Here is a 20,677-nt window from a genome sequence, read left to right as displayed (position 1 = left end):
CTAAATCTGTGTTTTTACATGGGTAGAATGTGTCCTTTTATTTAAAATGCATCTCTGGGTTATTTGTGGGGCTTAGGAACTCATTCATTCCCCCCCCCCCCAGAGTATAGTTCCGCCCCCCCCCCCACAAGGTCTGAGGGTCAGTGGACCGGCTCCCTGCTGACCCCTGGCCTAGAGGCTGAGAATTATCTCATTTAGCTCTCTCTTTTTAGTGATCTTTGATCTGTAAATGCAGAAAAGCCTTTTCCCTCCTCTTTTGATGTCATTTTGTACCAAGCTGTCAAAATGAATAGATTTTGAGTGCTTTGAGGTGTGACCAGTGCTATATTGTTGTCTGTTTTCAGCATTTGCCAAGCTCCACATTTCTTTGGTTTTGTCATATTGCAAGGAGGGCATCTCTTGATTTTTATTTTTATTTTAAATCATGTCTTTTACTATTTTAAACCCAGAATCTGTACTTGCGTGTTTAAGGTGAAAACTGGAGTGGAATATCAGAACTTGTACTTGGGAGCTTATCGGAATCCATGTGCCTAAATGCCAATGACTGCTGACGTTCTATAGTTTCTTATGTCTTCATAGAATTTAAACTGTTGATTATAGTGAATCCAAAATAGTTGTGCTGGTTCATATCTTCTTGCATGAGCAGCTGTAATGCCTCTGCAAAACCAGCATTACAATGTGCAGTAAAATGTATAAATAAATGCTTGAAGTTATTCATAGCTGCTTCAGCGGTTTTCTACTGAAAGTGGGACATAAATCTTAATAAATCTGTGCCAAGAGTTCAGTCCCAATGGAATGTTAGCTTAGCTGTTGCAGAGTGACATTCTTAAAGTGACCCCACATGTGGAAAACACATCAGAATGGCAGGCTCAAATGATTAATTTTTTTACCAGGATGATACTGCAAATGAGATCCTAGGTTCCTAATAGATGACAGCTCCAGGGCTTATTCCCGAGGGTAATACCATTTATAATAATTTTTTGGTTACTTACTGTGAATCTGTGAAAGGTAGCCAATGTGATACCTTCTTATCATCCCTGTCCATTGGCCAGTGCTTGTTTTGAGGCCGTACACACTGGTATGCCATACCGCCACATATTTTTTCCTTGCCTGCTACTGCCCCTTTTTTCATGGCAGCAGGCACAACCTCCTGGAAGTGCTTTGGCACAGTCCTTTAATGATTGCCGTAGCACCTTCCAAGCAGGTGCTTGCCGATCGTAAAAAGGTTGTGGCAGACCCCAAGGTTTGGTGTGACCCTTTTACGACTGTGAAGCACCTTCCTGGAAGATGCTTTGGTGATCATAAAAGGGCCACACCGGGAGGCCGTGCCTGCTGCTACGGAAAATGGTGGCCACAGCAGGCAAAGGTGCAATTGGGAGAGTTGGGGGTGGGTGCCTGTGGTTCTTCCCACTAGTCACTTCTCCTCCAGGATTAGGAGGAGCCATTGATGAGCACCCTTTGGGTTCGGTCAGTCAGCCAGTTTACTACTGCAGGCATAGTTTATCCAGCAAGTGTACTTTCTTTGGAGGGATGTGTGCATATGTGTAGGTGTATGTATTTTCTGGACATAATGTCTTACTGTGCATCTTCTCCACCACAGCCATATCAAGGTACACTTCCACATGTCTTTTTAATTTGAACAAAGTCACAGAGAATCAGCTAGCTTGTGAGATAGCAGATATCTATTACCCACCCAGCAGGAGATGTTTGAGAGAATTGTTCAGAAAAATCCTTCTAATGTAACATAAAAGTTGGATGGTACTGAAGACATTAAAAACATTGATAGTTGAATATAATATGGTGTAAAATAATCTCACCTTTATGAATAGACACTTTTAAGACACGTTATTATAGTTTGCTGCTTTTTGAGGGACTGTTGCATCATAGCCTGGTGCTTTTGTGGCCAGTCAGATGACTGGAAGCAGATGGGGGGGACCTAAGTGTTATGTAAACTCTATATTAAAAACAGATGTACTACAAAATAATATGCAGGCCAATAAAACCACCTCCCCCACCCATCAGCTGCTTTCAGAAAGCTTCTGAGATTTCACCAGATGCTCCTTCACACTTCCAAGCATATCTTCACTATCATGAGGGCCAATCACTTGCTTCTTAAAAAGACTAAACCTGAGAAACTTGAGGTACTGAGTTCTATGCCTGATAACATAAATTTGAAGGCTTATTAGCTGAAACTGGTCAAATAAGAGAAATAGATGGCTTTTGACACTGTCAAACCTGGAATCCTAAAAAGATCCTGCTACTCATGCAATAAACGGGCAACAAAAACAGTTTGTTTATATTTCCTGTTTTCTTTTCCCAAGCAGAGATAATATGCAAGTGTGGTGTCAGCTCCCTAAAAAAAAGGTCAACAATTCTGGGGACCCCTTCCTAAATGAGGTCAACAACTCTGGGAAAAAGGGGGGGCGCCGGATATGCTTAAGACGGCCCTGCTGCTCTGTCCCCAAGGTTCCAGGTTGATACCTTCAGAAACATTGGGTGGTGTTCCCCTGCAAAGAATAGCCCAGCCATGTTTGTAAATTTCATTGGGTGTTGTTGTTGTTGTTTAGTCGTGTCCAACTCTTCGTGACCCCATGGACCAGAGCACGCCAGGCACTCCTGTCTTCCACTGCCTCCCGCAGTTTGGTCAAACTCATGTTGGTAGCTGCTATGACACAGTCCAACCATCTTGTCCTCTGTCGTCCCCTTCTCCTTGTGCCCTCCATCTTTCCCAACATCAGGCTCTTTTCCAGGGAGTCCCCTTCTCCTAGTGTCCTCCATCTTTCCCAACATCAGGGTCTTTTCCAGGGAGTCTTCTCTTCTCATGAGGCGGCCAAAGTATTGGAGCCTCAGCTTCACGATCTGTCCTCCCAGTGAGCACTCAGGGCTGATTTCCTTCAGAATGGATAGGTTTGATCTTCTTGCAGTCCATGGGACTCTCAAGAGTCTCCTCCAGCACCATAATTCAAAAGCATCAATTCTTCGGCGACCAGCCTTCTTTATGGTCCAGCTCTCACTTCCATATATCACTACTGGGAAAACCATAGGTTTAACTATACGGACCTTTGTCGGCAAGGTGATGTCTCTGCGTTTTGGGTGTACTCTTGAGTAAAACTCAAATATTTTCTTTAGTAGCAAAGCTGGGTAATAAGTGCTGACATATACATAATTAGAACCCAAAATGGTTCTACTGAGAAAGTAGAGATCTTGGAATTTTTAGGGGAATCCTGAGATTTCCTGGTATTTTTTTAGTTTTAGATTTCCCTCTTTCTCCTCTAATAACACTTTGTACGTGGGCCAATTGTTGTCCATATTATTCCTTTGCACAGCCACAATTTCAAGTGGTGAAATCCACCAAGGTGTCTTGGGTTCAAAGAACCTTCTATATTTCTGCCATATTGTGTCTAAAGATCTTCTAACGATATTCAACATAAAAACATTCTTTCTTTCGATCTTTTCCTTCATCAGGTAATAAGAGGACAACATTTTTTAAAAGCCCAGTGAGAATTGATCGTGCTTAGCACCAACATATAAAATTCAATTTCTCTTGGAAAAGGAAAGTGGAAAACAGAAGGAGGAGCCAAATGGCTTGATTGAGCTCTTATAGTTTATATTCCATGGGACGATTGGCACCATGGGATTAAGCAGGCATCCCCAAACTTCGGCCCTCCAGATGTTTTGGACTACAATTCCTATCTTCCCTGACCACTGGTCCTGTTAGCTAGGGATCATGAGAGCTGTAGGCCAAAACATCTGGAGGGCCGCATTTTGGGGATGCCTGGGATTAAGGATCACAGCAGCATTTTCTTGCAGAGCCGCCTCGTATAAATATACGGTCATATAAATCTAGTTAAAGCCAGGATGCAGCCTACTTGCTAATGGCAGTGTACCAACTGACTATGGGAGGATTAAGCACACAGTTGATACCGTAGGAGCCACCTTGCCCATGACCCATCATTATTATTTCAGGCTTGTCTGGATTCAGTGTCAATTAGTTTTGCCAGTTAATAGTACTGATAGGACAGCATTGGTAATATTCAGGCATCCTTTCTATTTCTATGTTTGCTCTTCTCTTTCTTCCATCAGTGCTGGAAGATTTTACAAAATGCTTGCAGATTTTTTCCCATTAAAATGGACTTTTGTGGGAAATGGTAAGCAGATTTGAACTAGACATGTTGAAAATGACAGTCCAGGTTTCAGCAAAAACTGGATCTTGCATTTAATTCTGTGAATATCCGATAAAAGGATAGCTGGCTGCGAGTATGGTACACAGCTGTAATCCACTTGTTTACCATTGGGACCTCATTGTGTGGGAGGCATCTCAATGTTAACTCGTAATGCGGTGCTTGAGATATGCCAGAAACCAAATGCAGTGGTACCTCTACTTACGAATTTAATGCGTTCCAAACGCACATTCGTAAGTCAAAAAAAGTTGTAAGTCGAATCCCATAGGAATGCATTGGGAGAAAAAAATTGTAAGTAGAAGCAACCCTATCTAAACCGCATTCAGGATGGCGGACGGAGCTCCATTCGTAAGTAGAAACATTTGTAAGTAGAGTTATTCGTAAGTAGAGGTACCACTGTAATTCTATTCTTTTCCAATTCTAGTAAAAATAATAATTACTTAATGAAGACCAGCTAACAAAGCCCTGGTGGTTTGAGCTATGCAAATACAGAACTTTTGGGCCAAAACTGTTTTGTTTTCTTCATACTTGCTTCCACTTCTACCCTGAGCGAAAGCATTTCAGAATTGATTGATTATTCATAGCCATGGTTGGAGGCAATATGCTTCTGAATAGCAGTTGCTGGAAACTGCAGGAGGGGAGAATGCAGTTGTCCTGCTTGAGTCTTGCTTGCAGGTTTCCCACGAGGCAAGGGGGCGGGGCCACTGCGGAGGAAAGGGGCGGGGCTCCCTGTGCAGATCCTGCTACCCGTCCCCTTCCTTCCCTGCCCCCCCCTTTTGCCGGCCACTGATCAGAGTAGCGGGGCCCCTTCCACGCCCACCCACCCAACCGCGCGCGCTGCTCATAGGGCTCCTGAGCGGCCTATCCTTTGCCGGAACCAGTCCTCGGTCGTCGGGGGGCCAGCGGCATGGTTGATGTTGATCGGCCGCCTCTGCACATGCTTTCCCAGAGACCTTGGGGCGCCCTTTTAAATAGGGGTATCGCCTAGGAAGCCGCCTCGTGCCTTGCTGCCGGTGCATGGTAGCGCAGTGTTGACTGCGCCAGCAGCTCTCCGTGGCTTCAGATTAGGGTAAAATCAAATTTCGAGGGTTGAATTTGACCACGTCCATGCTTAGGGAACTGCTTTGTACTGAGTTGTGGGGAGGGGTGGGGGTACCCTGCTGCAGACCTGATCTGGATTTCCCTCCTACTGCATGGCTATTTACTCTGGGGAAAATGGTTAACATAATTGCTAATTGTGTGAATTATGTCATGTCTAGTCACTTTCTTTGGAACTCTTTTATTTCCATTGCATGCTAACCTTGCAGTATAGTTCTTTGTAGGCTTCTTTCTGTTGTATCACAATTGATGATAGATGGCTGGTTTGTAAATTCTTGTTCAACAACATGATTCAGAGTGTAAATATGCACAATGCTTGATATGTACAAAGTGTGTGATGTAGTTTTTGTGGCTTTTTTATTTAAATCAGATTTTTTAAAATTCAAATCAGATTTCTAAAATGCTTCTGGAGGAAAAATCTTTCTAAAGATAGTTTTCTGTTTAAGTTACATTACAGTCCAAAGGCTATTCATTAGGAAATAAGGTTTTGTTGTAAGTTTTTCATGTGTGCTAAAACTCAGTCTAAGTTTTTTTTCATTATTAAAAAAAGTTTAACCACATCAGTTAACGAAGTGTCTAGGCGTACTGTAGTTTCTTATAACAAGAATACAAAGCTTGAAAATGAATGAACAGCAGCTAAAATAATGTGTTCATTTTTCACATGGTCTGGTCCTTCACCTGCCCACCCCCCTCAGGAAAAGGTCTTCCTTCCACTCTTCAGGTTTAATCTGAAATCTTAGGTGCAATACTGTAGTCAGAGCTCAGAAACTGCTCGCACTAATGAAATCCCCTTTCGCAAAATGCACCTAGAACAATGGGAGTTTCAAACACTGGGTGGGGGGAGCATGTACTGTTGTGTACTTTTGGGAAGAAGTACCCCTTTGTTCATTAGTAGCTGGCACTCTCTCTCTCCCTCTCTCCCTCCCTTGTCCCCCACTTTTTTCCAGAGGGAAATGGGGAATCAGTGTGCATTGTCGGTTGTCACTTTCTAAAGGCACACTGTGGCAATCTGATTTTATTTTCTGAAGGGAATCTTTGGTCGTCTTTCTGATTTGATCTAGTACTAAATAAATACAGTACAACACAGCCAGGATCAGTTTGAGTTGTTTGTGGAATATAGCACAGTGGTACCTTGGGTTACAAACACCTCAGGTTATAAACACTTTGGGTTGCAGACTCTGCTAACCCGGAAATAGTACCTCGGGTTGAGAACTTTGCCCCAGGATGAGAACAGAAATCGCGCGGCGGCGGCGGGAGGCCCCATTAGCTAAAGAGGTACCTCCATGTTAGGAACGGTTTCAGGTTAAGAACGGACCTCCAGAACGAATTAAGTTCATATCCAGAGGTACCACTGTACTTTGCCACAGTGTAGTTATACGCATTCCTGCTGTTTTGTGTATTTTGAATCATTACTAGCCACCTTTACACATGAATATCTTCCATCCGTTTCTTACAGATAAATTTGGTCTGACGGGAAATATTCCAGTTCCAACTCCAATGGAAAACTGCAGGGAAGAAGTAAGAACAATTTAGTAGCTTAGTTGATAATAATGAAAAAGAGTGGTGGAAAGTGGTGATTGATTTTATAGGAGCTCAGATTGCTTAGGTTACTTTCTCCATGGTGTGCGAGAGTGAATTTGTATAGAGCAACTATTTAGAAATGATTTTGGTTAAATTTTTGGAATTCCCAGAGGGAATACATCCCAGGATGTATAGTGCAGCTTTAATAAGCCGATGATAACAAATGAACCAGATAACTCACAACAATAATAACTTGGTAAATTATGTATGTTTTCAATTCTTTCATTTTTATGAGATCCAGCTATCGGTTTCTGTTTTTTTGTTTCAGAGGCAATTTTCTTCTTACAAATATTTTTTTTTTATTGTTTGTGCCCATTAAGCATCTCAACTGCCTGTCAAGCCTCTGCTTAAAGACCTCCAAAGAAGGAGACTCCACCACACTCCTTGGTAGCAAATTCCACTGCCGAACAGCTCTTACTGTCAGGAAGGTCTTCCTAATGTTTAGGTGGAATCTTCTTTCTTGAAGTTTGAATCCATTGCTCCGTGTCCGCTTCTCTGGAGCAGCAGAAAACAATCTTTCTCCCTCCTCCATATGACATCCTTTCATGTATTTGAACATGGCTATCATATCACCCCTTAACCTTCTCTTCTCCAGGCTAAACATACCCAGTTCCCTAAGCCGTTCCTCATAAGGCATGGTTTCCAGGCCTTTGACCATTTTGGTTGCCCTCTTCTGGACATGTTCCAGCTTGTCAGTATCCTTGAACTGTGGTGCCCAGAATTGGACACAGTACTCCAGGTGAGGTCTGACCAGAGCAGAATACAGTGGTACTATTACTTCCCTTGATCTAGATGCTATACTCCTATTGATGCAGCCCAGAATTGCATTGGCTTTTTGAGCTGCTGCATCACACTGCTGACTCATGTCAAGTTTGTGGTCTACCAAGACTCCTAGATCCTTTTCACATATACTGCTCTCAAGCCAGGTGTCTCCCATTCTGTATTTGTGCCTTTCATTTTTTTTGCCCAAGTGTAGTACTTTACATTTCTCCTTGTTAAAATTCATCTTGTTTGCTTTGGCCCAGTTGTCTAATCTGTTAAGGTCATTTTGAAGTGTGATCTTGTCCTCTGGGGTATTAGCCACCGCTCCCAATTTGGTGTCATCTGCAAACTTGCTCAGGATGCCCTCAAGCCAATCATCCAAGTCATTGATAAAGATGTTGAATAAGACTGGGCCCAAGACAGAACCCTGTGGCACCCCACTAGTCACTACTCTCCAGGATGAGGAGGAGCCATTGATGAGCACCCTTTGGGTTCGGTCAGTCAGCCAGTTACAAATCCACTGAATGGTAGCATTGTCTAGCCCGCATTTTACCAGCTTCTTTACAAGAATATTGTGGGGCACCTTGTCAAAGGCCTTGCTGAAATCAAGATAGGCTACATCCACAGCATTCCCTTCATCTACCAGGCTTGTAATTCTGTCATAAAGTGAGATCAATTTAGTCTGACATGACTTATTTTTCAGAAACCCATGCTGACTTTTAGTGATCACAGAGTTTCTTTCTAGGTGCTCACAGACTGTTTGCTTAATGATCTGCTCTACAATCTTTCCTGGTATTGATGTCAGGCTGACTGGGCGGTAATTGTTTGGGTCCTCTCTTTTCCCCTTTTTGAAAATAGGGACAACATTTGCCCTCCTCCAGTCTGCTGGAACTTCGCCTGTTCTCCAGGAATTTTCAAAGATTATTGCCAGTGGTTCTGAAATCACCTCTGCCAGTTCTTTTAATACTCTTGGACAGCCGTCCCCAAACTATGGCCCGGGGGCCGGATGCGGCCCAATTGGCCTCCCAATCCGCCCGCGTGGCCATTATGCACTTTTAAAAAAATTTCCCAGCGAGAGCCATTTTACCTCCCTGCGTCGCCTCTTCCTCGCCGCCAGGAGCCTGCGCCTGTCCTGAGCGCAGCAGCAGCGCCAAGGAAGGGAAGCATGGCACGGGCTCCTCCTGGGCGCCGCCTGTGGCCATTCCTCCTCACGCTGCTCCTCCACGCAGGCCCTTCTTAGCCATAGGCTAGTGGCACCGCGTCTCTCTCCTTCTCCGAGGACTCCGCGCCGCACCTCCTTCTCCTTTCCCCTGCGCTGGGTTCCGCTCAGTCGAGCTTCACCCACCATCCCGCGCACAGCTCTTGCTGGTCCCGCGGTGCGTGCGCTGGTGGCGAAGCTTGACTGAGCGGAACCCAGGGCTGGGGAAAGGAGGAGGTGGTGCGGCACGCAGTCCTCGAAGAAGGAGAGAGACGCGGCACAGCCTCTCAGCCCGGAGGAGAAACCTCCCCTCCACCACAGCTCGCTTTAAAGCAGCGAAGCTGGGCAGGAGCCGGGCTGCTCATTCCTCCCCGCCCCTTTGCTGCCTCCCCCAACTGCGGCTCCTGTGCCTGCACTTGTGAGAGGCAGCAGCGGGACAGGAGCCTTTTCGGGCTTGCAAGAGCAGGCAGAGGAGCCCAGGGGGTGCCCAGGAAGGCAGTGGGGAAAAGCGGCACTGCGCCTTTAAGGGGCTCTGAACGGAGCTCCTGGCTCGCCCCTCGGCTCCTCAGCCCCAGAGCCCAGTCCAAAAGGCAGCTCCGCAGCCCTGGGCAGCAGCTGACAAAGGAGACCTGCCTAATCTGCCGTAGGACCCCAAAATATCAATCTCCCGCTTTTTGTGTGGGTGGGTGTGTTTTCATCCCGGTGTTTATCTCCTTCATCTCTTAAGGTAGCTGGGTCTCCCCCCCCCCCCCTCTCAGTGCCAGGCTAAGAGCTCACTTACTTTGCAGTAAGTTCAACGGGAATCAGGTAGGGCTCCCCATGAAACGTGGCTAAAGCCCTTTTGTCTCTTCTAATGCTTTCTATGATGATCAAATTCAGTTTTAAACTTTCAGATACAAAGTTCCCCCTTCCCCTCTCCAGACGCCAAAGACCAGTACTGTAAAGTTATAGTTTTTTGCCATCTGTTTTTAGAGCAATACTGTATTATAAAGAATTAATGGTGTCACTTTGGACTGCCTTGAATGAATGTGGCAGCATCTCCCTCCCTGACCCCACACCCCCAGTCTTCCCTCCATGAAGGCAGCATCTCCCTCCCTGACCCCACACCCCCAGTCTTCCCTCCATGAAGGCAGCATCTCCCTCCCTGACCCCACACCCCCAGTCTTCCCTCCGTGAAGGCAGCATCTCCCTCCTTGAACCCACACCCCCAGTCTTCCCTCCGTGAAGGCAGCATCTCCCTCCTTGAACCTACACCCGAGGGAGAGGTGTGCCCGTGGGGGGCTGAGCCTCCTCTCAACAACTCTGGAAAATGGAAAATTGAGTCTTTATCCCTCTGGACTCTCTCTCTCTGCTGCCCACCCAGCAGGGGTCCTTTCGCCAAAAAAAAAAAAAGTCCGGCCCAGCACAGGGTCTGAGGGGCGGTGGACTGGCCCCCGGCTGAAAAAGTTTGGGGACCCCTGCTCTTGGATGTAGATCATCTGGCCCGGGAGACTTGAATACATCTAAATGAGCCAAGTATTCTTGTACTACCTTCTTACTTATTCTGGGCTGTGTTTCCCCTGCTGAATCATCTGCTCCATATTCTTCAGGTCGGGCGTTGTTTTCTTTTTTGGAGAAGACTGAGGCAAAGAAGGTATTGAGGAGTTCTGCCCTTTCTCTGTCCCCTGTTCGCACTTCACCATCTTCTCCCCTAAGTGACCCCACTGTTTCCTTGTTCTTCCTTTTGCTACGGACATACCCATAAAAGCCCTTTTTGTTGCTTTTAACCTCTGGCGAGTCTGAGTTCATTCTGTGCTTTAGCTTTTCTGACTTTGTCTCTACACGTGCTGGCTATATGTTTGAATTCCTCTCTGGTGATTTCCCCCCTTTTCCATTTCCCTTTTAGTATTTCTGTCCATGGGATCTCACCCAGCGTTTCCCTAAGTTTTCTGAAGTCGGCTTTCTTAAAGTCTAGGATTTGAGTCTTAGTATGCTTGGTGGGGGGAACTGGGTTGCTGCTCTTGACGAATGCTTGCTGGAGCTAGCAGGTGTCAGGATGCTTCTGGATACTGAAGGAGCTTCACCACCTACACTCCCCACCCCACCCTTTTTTTCTTTCAGGTTTGTGTTGAGGGAGTGCAGCAGGCCTTAGATGAGCTGCAGGTAATCAGTAAGAAGCACAAACAGCTGAGACACCAACTGCAGGCACTGTTGAAGAGGGAATATGAATCCCTCCAGATGCAGCAGGTAAGAGGATCTTAAGCAGACCGCCACTTTCCAACTGAGTACATTCCCGGGCACAATTGAAAATGTTGGTGCTGACCTTTAAAGCCCTAAACGGCCTCGGTCCTGTATACCTGAAGGAGCGTCTCCACCCCCACCATTCAGCCCGGACACTGAGATCCAGCACCAAGGGCCTTCTGGTGGTTCCCTCATTGGGAGAAGTGAGGTTACAGGGAACCAGGTAGAGGGCCTTCTCGGTAGTGGCACCCACCCTGTGGAACGCTGTCACGGTCCGGTCGGCGGGCATCAGGACCAGAGGCAAGATGGTGGTGAAGAAGCAGGAACAGGTGCAGGGCTGAGGGTCCAGCAGCAGGCAGTTGCAGGGTCAAGGAGCAAGGCAGAGACGAAGGTCCACGGGGCAAGAAGCAAGGCGAAGGTCCAAGGGTCGAGGAGCAAGGCAAAGGCAAAGCAAGGGTCCCAGGAGCAAGGAGCAAGGCGAAGGATCAAGGAACAAGAAGCAAGGCGAAGGTCCAAGGAACAGGAAGCAAGGCGAAGGTCCAAGGGTCGAGGAGCAAGGCGAGGGTCCAAGGAGCAAGGAGCAAGGCGAAGGATCAAGGAACAAGAAGCAAGGCGAAGGTCCAAGGAACAAGAAGCAAGTTTCTGCATTGTAAATCCCTTTCAGCAGAGACCTGTTCTATACTTTGCAAGCGCCAAGGACATTGATGTGCCATAGGAACCCTTATTATTAAGAACAGGCAATGGATTTATTTAATTAGCTGGTGCAGTTTGTATCCGGGCACAGCCAATTGCCTGGAAGCAAAAAACGCCAAGCTCCCTTCTCATTTGATGCATGTGAACCTGTAGGTCTTGTTGCAAGGGCTTCCAGTCTGAAAAAGAGAGCCAGTGTGGTGTCGTGGTTAGAGCGCTGGATTAGGACCTGGGAGACCAGGGTTCAAATCTCCACTCAGCCATGAAACTGACTGTAGGGCCTCGGGGGGCCGATCGCTGCCTCTCAGCCTAACCTACCTCACAGGGCATAGCTGCCAAGTTCCGATTTGAAAAATAAGGGATCAGCAGCACTCACCCAGCAGCGCGGCACTGGAAGTCGTTTCTGCACATTTCTGGACATGCACAGAAGCGACTTCTGGTGCCAGCTCTACCCATGTCTGGGCACCGAAAGAAAATCGCTTCTGCGCATGTCATTATTACCTCCGTGTGGAGAGAGAAAGAGAGGTAGTAATTCAGCAGAAACAATCTCTAAAAGTTAAGAGGGTTTCTCATTTTAAAAGCTCTGTATTATTTTCAGCTGTGATGCAATATCCCCTCAAATATTCCTTCAAAACTCTCTTCAAAACCCACCTTTTCCACAAGACCTTTGGCTTAACCCCATAATCTTCATTATCAACTGCAACATATTTACACACAAAATAACAAAAAATTACCTTATACTCAGAAGACCACGAATCTCTGCAAAATTTGACCTGTTTTATCAATGCAGATTTTTAAAAAATATTTTTCAAGGGTCATAGAATCATAGAGTTGGAAGAGACCACAAGGGCCATCCAGTCCAAACCCCTGCCAAGCAGGAAACACCATCAAAGCATTCTTGACATATGCCTGTCAAGCCTCTGCTTAAAGACCTCCAAAGAAGGAGACTCCACCACACTTCTTGGCAGCAAATTCCACTGTCGAACAGCTCTTACTGTCAGGAAGTTCTTCCTAATGTTTAGGTGGAATCTTCTTTCTTGTAGTTTGAATCCATTGCTCCGTGTCCGCTTCTCTGGAGCAGCAGAAAACAACCTTTCACCCTCCTCTATATGACATCCTTTCATATATTTGAACATGGCTATCATATCACCCCTTAACCTTCTCTTCTCCAGGCTAAACATACCCAGCTCCCTAAGCCGTTCCTCATAAGGCATCGTTTCCAGGCCTTTGACCATTTTGGTTGCCCTCTTCTGGACACGTTCCAGCTTGTCAGGATCCTTCTTGAACTGTGGTGCCCAGAACTGGACACAGTACTCCAGGTGAGGTCTGACCAGAGCAGAATACAGTGGTACTATTACTTCCCTTGATCTAGACGCTATACTCCTATTGATGCAGCCCAGAATTGCATTGGCTTTTTAAGCTGCTGCATCACACTGTTGACTCATGTCAAGTTTGTGGTCTACCAGGACTCCTAGATCCTTTTCACATATAAATGAGTGTAAATTACAATGAGTTCTGTAGATACAAGAAGAGATGTTTTTAAGGAACATCCAAGCACTAAATGGGCAAATTAAAATCTGCTTATTTGTTTTGATTTGTAATATCAGCTAACATAGCTCCCCAAAACATATGTGGTCTCATGTTATACTGCACAGTCTGGATAAATCCCTCTTCTCTCCCCCCTGTCTAAAATACAGTATTTTCTAAATATCAGGTAGTTGTTTATCTCTCTGACCTCTAAATTAGTCATTTAAAACTCTGCTATATATACCTGGGCTGGAGAGTTTGTGTGGGTGCATCTGTAAGCCATAAAATACATCTGTTTCTTCCATGACTCAAATTAAAATTTCAATATGTATTTTTCTTTTCTTTTTTTTTTAAAAAAATCCCACTTAGAAACCAAAAACCTTAAGAACTTCAGCAACCTTCATTCCACCCCTAAGATTATGTTAGGACCCTCATCCCAACAATTTTATATAAAGAAGTATTTCTTTGGGGGGGGGAATGTAGAAACTGATGAAGCCACAGCAAAGAGGAGTTTAAAAATAGAAATTTGCTGCTGCCAACATTTGTACTGAAGTTGTAGCTATTTCCCTTCCCAGCACAAAGCAAAGTTTAGAGGGCAAGAAGCGCCTCCCCCCAAAATTAGGACCTTGAGCCCGTCGTGGCTCCTGCACTCACCAGAGGCACCGCAGCACAAGGGAACAGTTGCTGGGGACCAGGAAGGAAAGGCGCTTGGCGGGAGGACAAGCTAAAGAATCGCCACACGCTCTTCCTGGTCCCGGGCTGCAAAATGAAACGTGGAGCCAGTGCCGTCCCCGGGAAGACCAAGCGAGCGTGTCCATAGAGATAGGAAAAAGTAAAGAGTGATACTCGCGCGCACACTTCCTGGCTCAGTTTGCAAAAATAAAATAAAAATTACGGGGGAATTACGGGATATTTCCCCATTCGGGATGACAGCGGGAAATGGCTTTAAAAACGGGGGTTTCCCAGAGAAAACGGGAGACTTGGCAGCTATGCACAGGGTTGCTGTGGGGATTAAATGAGAGGAAGTACCTAACATATGCCAGCTTCAGCAAGTATAAGCAAGCAAGTATATGCCAATTGCAGTATTTTTGTCACGGTCCGGTCGGCGGGCGTCAGGACCAGAGGCAAGATGGTGGTGAAGAAGCAGGAACAGGTGCAGGGCTGAGGGTCCAGCAGCAGGCAGTTGCAGGGTCAAGGAGCAAGGCAGAGACGAAGGTCCACGGGGCAAGAAGCAAGGCGAAGGTCCAAGGAACAAGAAGCTAGGCAAAGGTCCAAGGGTCGAGGAGCAAGGCGAAGGCTCAAGGAACAAGAAGCAAGGCGAAGGTCCAAGGGTCAAGGAGCAAGGCGAAGGTCCAAGGGTCAAGGAGCAAGGCGAAGGCTCAAGGAACAAGGATCAAGGCGTAGGCTCAAGGAACAAGAAGCAAGGCGAAGGCTCAAGGAACAAGAAGCAAGGCGAAGGATCAAGACGTCAGCAGGGCAAGGGTCCACGGAGCAAGGATCAAGACGTCAGCAAGGCAAGGGTCCACGGAGCAAGGATCAAGACGTCGGCAAGGCAAGGGTCCACGGAGCAAGGATCAAGGCGTCGGCAGGGCAAGGGTCCACGGAGCAAGGATCAAGACGTCGTCAAGGCAAGGGTCCACGGAGCAAGGATCAAGAGGCCAGATGCAACCAGGCAGGGAAAGCGTTGCTGTGGCCAAGAGCTGAAGGGAAATGCTGGGCTTTTATCCCTCCCAGCTCCTGCCACCAGGTGCAGTGAGATCTCAAGTGGCCTCACCTGAGAGACTACTCCTTGCCTCTCCAGCACAAGCTGAGGTCTCCACCTGTGTGGCCACGCCTTGCTTCTCCAGCACAAGCTGAGGCAGGCCCCAGTCCTGCAAAGCACTACAGGCCCCAGAGCCTGACTCCTGCCCATACTCCTGACAATTTTGCACCATTCATTTTGCAACAGCCACACTGAAGGCCGACAGCCCCGTTTCCTGACCACAGGAAAATGCCGCAATATCCCTCAAATCACAGTTGAAGTATCCTGCTTCTCTCCCCCCCCCCACCGTGTCAAGAGTTTGTCTCTTGGAAATGAGGATAAGGACAGGGGTAAGGAATCTCTGAACAGGGTGGATAAAAATCAATGATTTTTTTAAAAAAATCAAAAAAATCGGATTTTTTTTTATTTAAATGTTTTTTTGATTTAAATTGGATTTTTTAAAATAAAATGCTTTTTGAGGAAAATATATTACCATCCAAAGGTTATTCCATCATGAAATAAAGATTAGTTTTTTAATTATGTAGAATAAGGTTATATATGTTTAATTTTGGGGGTAAATAAATTCCATTAATCCATTCACAATGTCATGCTCTTCCAGAGGTTTTTGTAAGATTATTGGGCAGTTTCTCTGCTTACAAGATATTATCACAGATGCTTGGTTTACTTTTGCAGTTCTCAAAACTGAATTTGACTCAACAGAGATCACTTGCCTCTTCTTCACAGCAAAAGTTATAACATGAATAGAGTTGAGAAAAAGACCTTAATCCTATTGTTCTACAAACCTATGTATACAGAAACAACCCCTTCAGTGCTAACTTTCAAGAAGTTCAGTGAATAGAATAGAAATAATATTTTTCTGATTGTTTGGAGTGGACAGTATTTAAGTTTTTCATGTGTAGGCTGGGCTGACAGTCTAAGTTTCTTAAAATATATATATTTTGTTTTTGTTTAGCCAAATTAGTTAACAAACATGGATGTTTGTTTAAGCACATAACATATGCTGTAATGTTATTGTTTCAGTTGAATAAATCTATTTAAATTGTTATTATTAAGGTAATGATTATTTTTCTCCTTCCTAAGTACAACAGTAAAGTTGTCCAAATATGAATGATTAACCTATTAAACTGGGGATAAAAAACTAATATGAAAAGTTGTGATTCTAAAAATCTTCATCTACCAGCATATTAAAGTTATACCAGCAAGAATTAGTCTTTATGTAGAAAACTACAGTACTGTATGATTTAAATCAAGCCTTACTGACTAGTGATTTAAATTGTGATTTAAATCAAATCCACCCTGTCTCTGAACTGGGCTCTCTGAGGTGGGGCTGTTCCCCTCAAACTGTGCTTGCCTGCTCTGCCCCAGATGTCATATGTGACACCAGGTGTAGGGAAGGCAGTGGGAACCGCAACGTACACTCCCAGTTGTGACACCAGGTGCTTTGAAGTCCCCACTCCAAGCCCCCAATCCCTGACTTTATTGTGATACCAGAGGATGGGCAGGCAGGCAGCCCTCACTCTACTGTTGGGAGAGCCAGTGTGGTGTAGTGGTCAGAGTGCCGGACTAGCATCTGGGAGAGACCAGGGTTCGAATCCCTGCTTGGCCATGAAGCTCACTGGCTGTGACCTTGGGCCAGCAACTGCTTCTCAGCCTGACCCACCTCACAGGGTTGTTGTGGGGGATGGGAGAGCCATGTACACAACTTTGAGTTCCTTGGAAGAAAGGGTGAGATGGGAATGCAATGACTAACTAACTGTGGGATGTGAAACACATAGCAGTCACCTCTTGCTTTTTCATGCAAGACCATTTGCCGTCATTTACAGTCATCAACACTAGGGACCCAGGTGGCGCTGTGGTTAAACCACTGAGCCTAGGGCTTGCTGATCAGAAGGTCGGCGGTTCGAATCCCTGTGACGGGGTGAGCTCCCGTTGCCTGGTCCCAGCTCCTGCCAACCTAGCAGTTCGAAAGCACGTCAAAATGCAAGTAGATAAATAGGAACCGCTACAGCGGGAAGGTAAATGGCGTTTCCATGTGCTGCTCTGGTTTGCCAGAAGCGTCTTTGTCATGCTGGCCACATGACCTGGAAGCTATACGCCGGCTCCCTCGGCCAATAATGCGAGATGAGCGCGCAACCCCAGAGTCGGTCACGACTGGACCTAATGGTCAGGGGTCCCTTTACCTTTTACAGTCGTCAACAGCTATCAGTCAGTCAATCACCCATTTCCACCACTCTTCTGAGTGATACCCCCTCCCCACCCTTTCTCTATATATAAGCGTCTGGGGACTTCTATTTCAGCGTATCTGAAGAAGTGTGCATGCACACGAAAGCTCATACCAAAATAAAATAAAAAACTTAGTTGGTCTTCAAGGTGCTGCTGGAAGGAATTTTTTTATTTTGTTTCGACATAGCAGTCAAGTACAACATTCCTAGAATGGATATACTAGGAAATGCTTTGTACTAGCCAGGAGAAAATAATATAATATAATAATAATAAAATGTATTTATACCCCGCCCTCCCCAATCAAGGCCAGGCTCAGGGCGGCTAACACTAGATATAAAACAACTGATTAAAATACAACTTAAGAACAAGATTAAATACATTAAAATTAAAATGCAGCCTCATACAGAAGGGAAAGGGAAAATGGGGGAGGGGATCAGATTAACTCCAGGCCAAATGCCAGGCGGAACAACTCTGTCTTACAGGCCCTGCAGAAAGAAATGAGGTCCCGCAGGGCCCTGGCCTCAGGAGACCGAGCGTTCCACCAGGTCGGAGCCAGTGTTGAGAAGGCCCTGGTTCTAGTTGAGGCTAATCTGATTTCCTTTGGGCCCGGGACCTCTAAGGTGTTACTAATTATGGAACTTAAGGTCCTCCGCGGGGCATACCGGGAGTGACGGTCCCGTAAGTACAAGGGTCCTAGGCCGTAAAGGGCTTTAAAGGTCAAAACCAGCAACTTAAATCTTACCCTGTACTTCACCGGGAGCCAGTGCAGCTGGAAAAGCATGGAGTAAATATGCTCCCATGGCAGGGATCCAGTGAGGAGCCTCACTGCAGCATTCTGCACCTGCTGGAGTTTCTGGGATAGCTTCGAGGGCAGCCCTGCGTAGAGCAAATTGTTACAGTAGTCAAGAAGCCTGCCACTGAACTGCGCCAGGTGGTTATGATGGGAATTGGTGCCTGGGTTTTTCTTTTTCCTCTTCCCTCCCTGCAGCTTACCCCTTGTGTGTTAGTCTTTTCTTCTTTTTTTAAAGGGAAATTTGCAAGTCTGCAAGGGGAGAGGGACTGTCTTGTTCTGATTGTATGTAAGCCGCCCTGGCAGGCTTTTCGGATGGAAAGCGGGGTACAACCCCCCCACCACTGCATTAAAACAAGCAATACACAGGGGGGGCCTTGGGGGGGGAGGGAGGGGTGGAAGGAAACCCAATTACAAATTAGACCTCCCTTGGAGGGTCGCACCTCATGGGTGCCCCTTGTGGCAGGAGGGGACCTGTGGGGAGGTGTCATGAAGAAGGAGGAAAATAATGTTGAGTTTTAAGAATTAGAATTTGAAATAAGAATAAGAAACCCGCCATAATTATATTTAAGAATCATGAAAATCAGGAAGAAGGGATCTGAGGAAGTCACAAATATAATGTCTAACAAATTAAGAATTTGATATTTTTTATTTGTTTGTTTGTCTGTCTATTATGCTGAAAGATATAAATGGTTGGGGGGTTCCCTATCCCAATCTCTCCTTATGTCTCGGGGCCTCCTGGTGGCAGGGGGGGGGGGTTCAGGGGGTGGGGAGAGGGGGGTGGGGACAAAACCAGCCTTAAAATGGACTACCTTCGACTCTCAACACCCGCAGGATCCACTTGTGGCAGAAGGGGACTTGTGGGGGGAGGGGGGAGAAGGTGGGCAGAAATGTTCTCTTTTTAAATGTTTTGTCTTTTTGTGTTGTTATACAAAACTAATAAAATTATTTAAAAAACAACAACAAGCAATACATAAGTGATTGTCATGGCTCAAAATGAACATTAAAAGCAACCCCGTTGGGTCAGGCCAAAGGTCCGCCAAGCCCAACCTCCTGCTTCCCACAGGGGTCAAACTCTCAGGAGTGCACACCCACCCACCCCGAAAGCAGGGCATCCAGCCAGCAGCCTCCTTGGATGTCAATGGGGTACGCCTTACCTCAAAGCAGAAATCCTGCCCCAGGATGCTGCTATGAACAGGCTTAATGACCACTTCTTCCTCCATGCTGAGATCCAGGGCCTCGACAGCGCTACTTGGACTGAGCAGTGACTCCTGGGAGCGAGATTCCTTCAGCCTGGGCATTAGATGGGATCTGGAGGGAGGGGAAGGCAAGAACAGTGAGGATCAGAGGGGGCCCTGCCACACCCTTCCAGCACCACGGACAGCGCCAAGCATTGCTTTTCGCAATAGCCCTTGGAAAAAAGAAGTGTCAGGTTGGACCAGCAGCACACCTGGGTTGTAATTAGTAATATAATGTTAGGGAATTTTATTAGGGGGGGGCACCCAAACGAGGCTTCATTTGGGAACCGAGATTGGCACAAATGCCCTCAAGGGGACCCCGTCTGATCCTACAACACCACTCTAGTATCGCACCAACACGAACCCCTCAAGATCAAGCCCTGTGTAATAAAGGCTCCCTTTCCTACCCTTTCTCTGTTGCCTGAGACTCTATGTAACCTTATTTCTTGATGAATGAATACCGCGTATCTGTATTTCTAAATGGAACCCCCTTTTGCGACTCTGGCCAAGGGCTCTCAGGGATGCAGGGAACAGCCATAACCCTTTAAGTGAGAGGTCACGTAGCCAGGGTGGTGCTCCTCTGCATATCTATAATGCATTCAGGTACCATCTCCTGCCATTCCCGACCCTCCGAAGCCAGAGGCAATACACACACCTGGACCCATTGTTTTTCCCCCCCGCCAGGTACTCAAGGATCCCCTCCCAGATACTTACTGGTACTTGCTTATCAATGTCCTTATGTTAATCTTGTTTACCTCCTGTTTACCTGTATGCTAATGCCCCTCGCCCCTTCCCCTTTTCTGACGTTTTACCCTGTCACAAGTGATGTATGTATGATGCTTTCGGTGTGCATAATGGGATGGTGGTGGGAACTTTTAAAAGTTCTTGCAGCCCTGTTCACGGTGTTCAGTCTGGCATTGAACCTGCTGCGCAGTAATAAACCTTGCTGTTTGCTCCGGATCGTGGCTGGACTCCTTCCTTTTATACTCCGCAACGACCACAGGCCCTTGCCTGATGAGCTGGGTGGCTGAGCATTCTCACACCCAGAATTTTGCCCTAACATATAACAACCTGTCTCACTATTTATTTATCAAATTTCTATACTGCCCTTCATCCCAGGATCAGTTTACAATATCAAAACACAAAACACGTGCATTGTACCTAGTCAGACAATGGGCCCCATCCTGCTCAGTATTATTTATCCTGACGGCCAGGAGCTCAGTATTGTCCACCAGGCTCTCCTGGATTTCCGGCAGGGAGTCTCTCCCAGCCCCCCACCTGGAGAGGCTAGTGGGGCTCAAACCAGGGACCTTCTGTTTGCAAGGCAGATGCTCTCCCCTGATCTACAGCCCTTCCCATCCATGTTGTTGTTTAGTCGTTTAGTCGTGTCCGACTCTTCGTGACCCC

The 20,677-nt window shown here is 46.3% G+C and overlaps 1 long non-coding RNA gene across 2 annotated transcripts in view; it reads right to left on the bottom strand.

Moving 5' to 3' along the window:
* Positions 1-5,025: 5,025 nt before the first annotated feature.
* LOC132591450 (uncharacterized) overlaps positions 5,026-20,677 on the bottom strand; it is a 40,919-nt gene continuing 25,267 nt past the window's right edge. The window contains exons 2-3 of one of the 2 annotated variants that reach the window (XR_009556977.1): positions 19,190-19,343; positions 5,026-6,784 (exon numbers count right to left, since the gene is read on the bottom strand). This is a non-coding gene — a long non-coding RNA (uncharacterized LOC132591450). Of the gene's footprint in view, positions 6,785-17,272; positions 18,119-19,189; positions 19,344-20,677 lie in introns of those variants that run through there. The other variant, XR_009556976.1, reaches the window with a different exon arrangement.

The sequence above is a fragment of the Zootoca vivipara genome, chromosome W, assembly GCF_963506605.1.
Source record: "Zootoca vivipara chromosome W, rZooViv1.1, whole genome shotgun sequence".
Lineage (NCBI taxonomy): Eukaryota > Metazoa > Chordata > Lepidosauria > Squamata > Lacertidae > Zootoca > Zootoca vivipara.
The sequence above is the reverse complement of the archived record's forward strand: the minus strand, read 5'-3'. Positions and strand labels throughout refer to the sequence as shown.